The 7876-nt window shown below is 41.6% G+C and overlaps 1 non-coding gene across 1 annotated transcript; it reads right to left on the bottom strand.

The window, feature by feature from the left end:
• Window positions 1-307: 307 nt before the first annotated feature.
• Window positions 308-414, bottom strand: LOC141681672 (small nucleolar RNA R71). Its single transcript, XR_012559104.1, has one exon. It is a non-coding gene; the product is annotated as a small nucleolar RNA R71 (small nucleolar RNA).
• Window positions 415-7876: the final 7462 nt, after the last annotated feature.

The raw sequence follows: 7876 nt of genomic DNA, 5'->3' as shown, positions 1-7876 counted from the left end.
ACCAGCCATCTCGGCTAATACCTTCGAGATCAAGTTGAGCACGATTCAGATGATACAGAACTCAGTTCAGTTTGGGGGTTCTCCGACAGAAGACCCCAACATGCACATCAAAGATTTCATCGAGATATGCGACACCTTCAAGTTCAATGGAGTTTCTGAAGATGTTATTAAGTTGAGGCTTTTCCCATTCTCTCTGTGGGATAAAGCTAAGTGCTGGTTATATTCTCTACCACCAGGGTCTATCACCAAATGGAAGGATCTTGCTCAGAAGTTCTTAACCAAATTCTTTCCTATGCCAAAGGCTGCTGCGATCAAAAATGCACTTACTCAATTTGCTCAGCAATCTGGAGAATCTTTATGTGAGGTTTGGGATCGTTATAAGGAGATGCTTAGGAAGTGCCCTCATCATGGGATGTCTAACTAGATGATCATTAACTGTTTCTATAATGGATTGGGTGCTACTTCTAGACCCATGCTTGATGTAGCATTAGGGGGAGCCTTGTGGGCTAAAAGCTACGATGAAGCTTATGAACTGATTGAACTGATGGCTGCAAATAAATACCAGAATCCTACTTAGAGACTATCTCAGGGTAAGGTAGCAAGAATTCTAGAGTTAGATACAGCTACTTTTATAGCTGCTCAACATAAGGCTTTAACGATGAAGGTGGATTCTTTGGCTAATTATGGAGTTAATCAGATCACTAGTGTTTGTGAGCTTTGTGCTGGTGCCCATGAGACAGAGCAGTATGCTATTTCTAGTGAATCGACTCACTTTGTGAGCAACTTCCAGAGGTCGCAACAATCTGTGCCAGCTACCTATCATCCTAACTACTGCAATCATTCTAACTTTAGCTGAAGCAACACTTAGAATGCAGTTCAATAGCTTTATCAGCAGTATCCAGCAAAACTGTACAACCCTCCTGGTTTTCAGCAACTGCAATATGCACCAAGGCAGCAACTCCAGCTGCAACAGTCTAATGAAAAATCTGAATTGGAGGAGTTGAGGCTCATGTGCAAGAGCCAAGCGGTTTCTATTAAGACCTTGGAAAATCAAATTGGGCAAATTGCCAATGCCTTGTGTTAGGGCGAAAACACGCGCTAATATTCACGCAAGTATACGCGTTCGCAAGTAATATAGAATATTTTCTAGTTCGTTCCCTCAGAGACTTTTTACTAAATTATTGTCTAATTAAACTCACTCACCAATGTATGATTACTTCTCAATGTTAAGATAATAACACTTAAAATTGTTGATTAAATATTAACTATAATTAACTACTTAATTAACCACTTAACTAACACTTCAATTTATCAATAATAAAACACTCATGAGATCACAACTTCATTATTACTTCCTTCTATAGCCATTGTTATTACCTTTAGCATGTGACAGTGATGATATTAATCGAATAACACGAAACTGATAAAAGCCAACTTTCATTGTACTAATACCATTCTACCAAGCATCCACAATTAAGATAGAAGTTGAATAGTCATCAATTATGTTGAGTTCCTATATGTCTACAGAAATTGACAACACAACGATTTAAGCTCAAGTTATTCCTTTTGATTACATAGGGTAAATAAAACTGTTAGAGTTACCCACTAATCATGCTCAACGTACATGAACCTATGCTAGCATGGCAAGTTCTAAATCTCAAGATCCACCGTCGCTTCACAAGAGATTAACACCCTATCTTATATGTTCGTAACGCACATAAGACGAATACGCACAACCAATACTAGATATCATGCAATCATCACACACTAAAGTATTAAACAATTAACTAAAGAATTCCATAATAAATCCGTTGCAACCCCATGATCACGATTAGCCCATAATAGAACTTATCGCCATCATGGGTTCATATGAAATCATGACAAACAAACACAAGAAAATAATAACTAAACTAATTATATTAAAATAGAGTACGTGACAAGAGTAAATAAGTCAAAGCAAGAAAACTAGCATCCAACGTTACAACGAAACAAGAATCACAAGAAAATATGATTCCTCTTCGTTGCGGTGTGCTAAATCGGTCTTCTTCCTTATCTCCTTCGCTTCTTGCGTAAAACACAATCTAAAACATAATCCCCTTAATACTCTCTGTGAAAACGTCTCAAATCTACCTATATAATAGTCCCATAAAACTCAGATTACATAGAAGTTGGAAGCCAAACAGAAGTAGAAGTCTAAAATAATTTATCTTTTTCCCCGACCCTGCGCGGCCGCTCAGCATAGCTGCGCGGGCGCGCAGGTTGCTGCGCGACCGCTCAGCATTGCTGCGCGGGCGCGCAGGCCTCTACTGGAAAAAATCCAGGTTTGCTCCGTTTCTTCGCCGTAATCTGCCCATTCCTTTCCTCTCGCAATGGTGAACACATGCCAAGGCTTATTCTTGATGATTCCTCCCCCGAAATGCAACTAATACCCTGAAATGCATAAACACTAGAAAAATGCATCAAATACACAAAATACTTGATTTCAAGACACCAATTTAAGCCATTTTAAGACATTCTAAGTGGTATAAAATGCCACTTATCACACCCCCAAACTTAAATCGATGCTTGTCCTCAAGCGTCACAGACTCAAAAACAAATAAAAATATGCATGAATGCAATCTATATGAAAATGCAACGATCCCCCTTACTACAATTAACCAACCAAATTGTCACATCTCAACGAATGCAGTTAGACAACTAAAGATCAATAAACTCATGCAAACGGACATACAGCCAGAAACGTGGTGTGTGCAAATGCTTAACAGATATGCTTCAGAACTAGACCAATTACTATGACTAGACTATCCTCAAGGCAATCCTACGATTATACAAAGAATAAAAATTCTAGGTACAAAGTGATATACAACACTACAAGAACTCTGGAGCTTACTACGGAATCGTGCTTTTTATTTACAACTCAAATGCTTATTTGACCGTGCAATGAGTGAGGTCCACAAAAGACTTATACAATGGTATCCATGTAACGAGCGTTAGGTTAGCGGATCCCAGACTCTAAAATGCTTAGGTCACTAGGCACAAAGTCCCCTAAGAACTTAATAACTCGAATACCAAAGAGCCCACTCTTGATCAATTATGCAAATTTTTTTTTTTTTTTTTTTTTAATAACTTCTGAGCAAGTGCGTTTCGCTCCATCTTGCTCAACCCTAGACTACTCGCAACATATGCGAGCCGGCTACTAGCCATTTGACGCCTAGCCACAACTAGCAACAACTTCCATATTTTTTTCTCCAAATTTTCTTTTTTCATGTCTTTATCACTAAGAACCTATAATCGAATTCTAAACATAATAAGTAGATTGACCTTGAAAACAACCAAATCATAACAACAATCTAGCCCTTACGCATTCTTTAAGACTTAATGGACTTACAATTATTTCTAGCATGCATATCAACCTACATAACTTAATATCACTTTAATGATATCACTACACTCGCATCAATATCACAATTCAGTCGATAACTTATTGCAAAAGGGATCATGGTAAATGCATGAGCTACATGACATTCATAAAAAAAAACTAAATGGCATAAATTATGCAACTATATGAACTAAACTATCATGAATATGCAACTAAATGACACACACACAATATTCCTTAACTACCACCCCCAAACTAAAAATCTTCACTGTCCTCAGTAAAAGTAGTAGAAAGGAACACAGGGTATACCTACTCGGAGTCATCATCATCATCACCCTCAGTGGGTGGAATATCAGGCGGTGGGTATGCAGATTCCTCACCAAAAACTGGCCACTGGATATCAGCTCCAAGGCCTCGAAAAGCAGTCCCTAACGCAAGGGTGAGCTCCTGAGCAAACCTGCTCTGCGTCTCATACATGGCATCCATCCGCCGTGAAAGCCTCCTATACTGGGCATCACCCATCCCAGTACCCTCCTGAGCTCTCGAAGAACCAGCCTCACCACGCCCTGGCCCAGCCATAGTAGCACCTTGTGCTGGACGCCCTCCTGGAAGATGATAACCCAGCCCATGCTCCTTAGGCTCACCACCGGTCCACTCCTGCATCCCATTCAAAGTGCCAGAATCAATCGGAGCTGCTGGCAACTGCAACTGCTCATGAGCCGGCCAGTTCACTCCCACTGCTCGGCATAGCTTCGTAACCGTGGATGCATAAGGGATGTTCATATGCTTTGCTCCCCTCAAAAACTTCAGAATTCCTTGGTAGATAAACTCACCAAGGTCCACATAGTACTCATCATGCAGAATTCCCCACAACAACTGTGCTCTCTCAACTGTGACCTCGTGTGCATGTGAAGAAGGCAAAATATTAGCACATATAAATGCATTCCATGCACGGGCATACCTGTTCATGGCGATCGCCGGAAAGTGACGATACTCATTATTGCCTGAACTGCGGGTCCAAACTGTGCCCGGTCGACAGAGAGTCGCACAAATCAAATCCAAGTCAAAATCCTCAGCAGTCTTTTCATTCTAGTTCTCCTCCTCGGGCTTCCTCTCTCGCTGTCCAATCACACGGCGAATCGCCGCAGGATGATAATCAACCGTCAGCCCACGGACTACAGAAAACCCATTCTTTTCAGCCTTCGCATTCGCGTAGAACTCGCGAACAACGCTCATCGGTACTGCTTCGGGTGACTCACAAAAAGCTATCCACCCCTTCTCTGCAGTCATGGGCAACAACTCACCATCCCTCCCTGATGGTAAAAACCCCCTCTCCTTCAGAATCGGCTTCCCCAACAGCCTAGTGTACTCCTCCTCCGCTGCTCTGTCAGTTAACCGAGGCCTTGCAGCAGTACCCCTCGATGAATCAGCAGTAGGAACTGTGCTGCTGCTGTCAATAGTGCGTGCTCTCTTGGGTGCCATCGATTCGTGAATAAAAGTGTGTAAGAACTGATTTTTGATGTTTGTGAGAGGGTTTAAGTGTAGGAAGTTTTGTGGGAGATATGTAGGATAGGTGTATGTATATATAGGGTGTGGATTAGATTAGGGTTTGGGAATTAAGGGATACAATGATGGGGTAGTGGGAACAATTCGTAGGTTTATAGGCTAAAACTATTTTTGTGTTTTTGTTTGTTTTTTTTTTTTTTCTGAACTGTAAAAAATTTTCTGGAACTCGACCCCTGCGCGGCCGCTCAGCATAGCTGCGCGGGCGCGCAGAGGGTCTCTGGAAAAAAAAAATTTCAGCCCCTATTTTCTGATTTTTTTGTGTTTTTGGATAGGTTATTAACTTCTAAGGGTTCCTGTAACAACAATTCATGGGTTGCCTCCCACGCAGCGCTTCTTTTTCGTCATTAGCTTGACGTTCCGTACCTTTCTCAAGTAGTCAACAAAATGGCACTAACCACCTCTCGGTTTGCCATGTCCCCATAGTAGTGCTTCAACCGCTGACCGTTAACCTTGAATGCTTGGTCCGAATCATTCTCAAAAATTTCCACCGCTCCATGTGGAAACACAGTTTTGACAATAAAAGGTCCAGACCACCTTGATTTCAACTTCCCAGGAAAAAGTCAGAGCCGAGAGTTGAATAAAAGAACTTGTTGCCCTGGCACAAATAACTTAGGATGTAGCTTCCTATCGTGCCACCTCTTCACCTTTTCCTTATACATTTTGTTATTCTCGTACGCTTGAAGTCGAAATTCATCAAGTTCATTAAGCTGAAGCATTCTTTTCTTACCAGCAGCATCTAAATCTAGGTTCAATTTCTTCAATGCCCAGTAGGCCTTATGCTCAAGCTCCGCCGGTAGATGACATCCCTTACCATACACCAACTAAAACGGTGACATCCCAAGTGGAGTTTTGTATGCTGTTCTGTAAGCCCAAACAGCTTCATCGAGCTTTAAAGACCAATCCTTCCTTGAAGGACAAACAACCTTCTCTAGAATACGCTTTATCTCTCTGTTAGACACTTCCGCTTGACCATTTGTTTGCGGATGATAGGCAGTAGCTACTCGATGATTCACATTATAAAGCTGCATCATAGATGTGAACTTACGGTTGCAAAAATGCGATCCTTCATCACTTATGATTACCCGAGGTGTTCCAAACCTTGTGAAAATTTGCTTATGAAGAAAATTTAGCACTGCCTTTGCATCATTTGTCGCTGCATGATCGGTGAATACTGTTACTTTCGTACCAAGCAGATAAGATCGAAATTTCTCAAAGCCAAAGACTATAGCCAAAAGCTCCTTCTCAGTAGTGGTGTAGTTCAATTGGGCACCATTTAAAGTCTTACTCGCATAGTAGACCACATGGAAGAGATTTTTCTTGCGCTGTCCCAGAACTGCACCTACCGCATAATCACTCGCATCACACATCATCTCAAACGATTCTGTCCAATCTGGTGCTGTAATAACTGGTGCAGTGATCAAACTCTTCTTGAGAGTCTCGAATGCTGCCAAACATTCATCATCAAATTTGAACGACACATCTTTCTCAAGCAAATTGCACAACGGCTTAGATATCTTTGAAAAGTCCTTGATGAATCGCCGATAAAAACCCGCATGACCAAGAAAACTACGGATTCCTTTCACAGAATTAGGTGGGGGAAGATTTTTAATGACTCCCACCTTGGCCTTGTCCACCTCCAGACCCTTGCTAGAGACCTTATGCCCAAGGATAATGCCTTCACGCACCATAAAATGACATTTCTCCCAATTAAGCACCAAATTAGTTTCCACGCATCTTTTGAGTACGGCGCGCAGATTATTCAAACATTCATCATATGAGTGTCCAAAGACGGAGAAGTCATCCATGAACACTTCGACGTTATTTCCAATCATGTCAGAGAATATAGCCATCATACATCTCTGAAAAGTGGCCGGGGCGCCACATAACCCAAACGAAACTCTACGAAAAGCAAATGTGCCAAATGGACAAGTGAAGGTAGTCTTTTCCTGATCCTCTGGTGCAATACAAATCTGATTATACCCGGAATAACCATCCAGAAGACAAAAATACTCATGACCCGCCAATCTGTCAAGCATTTGATCAATAAATGGAAGGGGGAAGTGATCCTTCCTTGTGGCTTTGTTCAATTTTCTATAATCCATGCATACTCTCCATCCTGTAACTGTTCGAGTAGGGATGAGCTCATTCTTTTCATTTGCGACCACAGTGATACCTCCCTTCTTAGGTACACATTGTACGGGGCTCACCCACGAGCTGTCAGAAATAGGATAAATGATGCCTGCATCTAACCATTTCAGAATTTCTTTCTTCACCACCTCCTTTATGATGGGATTCAGTCTTCGCTGCTGTTCCACAGTTGGCTTACTACCTTCCTCTAGCAGAATTTTATGCATATAATATGAAGGACTTATCCCCTTGATGTCTGCTATGGTCCATCCTATAGCCGATTTGAATTCTCTCAAAATCCTTAAGAGCTTGTCTTCCTCACTACCTAAAAGGTCAGATGAAATAATAACAGGTAACGTAGATGAATCACCTAAAAAAGCATACCTCAAGTGTTCAGGTAATGGTTTGAGCTCCAAGGTAGGTGCTTCCTCTATTGATGGTTTGAGCTTCCCTTCAGCATTCTTAAGGTCAGAAGTACCAAGAGATTCAAATGGTATGTCCAGCTTTCGCTTCCATGGAGAAGCGTTCAGATATTGTAATTGCTCGTTGCTATCTTCATCATCGCTGTCAAAATCCCCCACTAAGGCCTTTTCCAATGCATCAGACATTAGCATGTGATCGAGTTCCGAAGTAACCGCAGTATCAATCACATCCACTTTTAAGCACTCCTCATCTTCTGTAGAGAATTTCATTGCCTTGAATACATTGAAGGTCACATCCTGATCTTGGACCCGCATAGTAAGTTCACCTTTTTGCACATCTATCAAGGTACGGCCAGTAGCCAAGAAAGGCCTTCCCAAGATT

This window comes from Apium graveolens, chromosome 1, assembly GCF_009905375.1.
Source record: "Apium graveolens cultivar Ventura chromosome 1, ASM990537v1, whole genome shotgun sequence".
In the NCBI taxonomy this organism is placed as follows: Eukaryota; Viridiplantae; Streptophyta; class Magnoliopsida; order Apiales; family Apiaceae; genus Apium; species Apium graveolens.
This window is presented reverse-complemented; position numbering and strand designations above follow the sequence as displayed.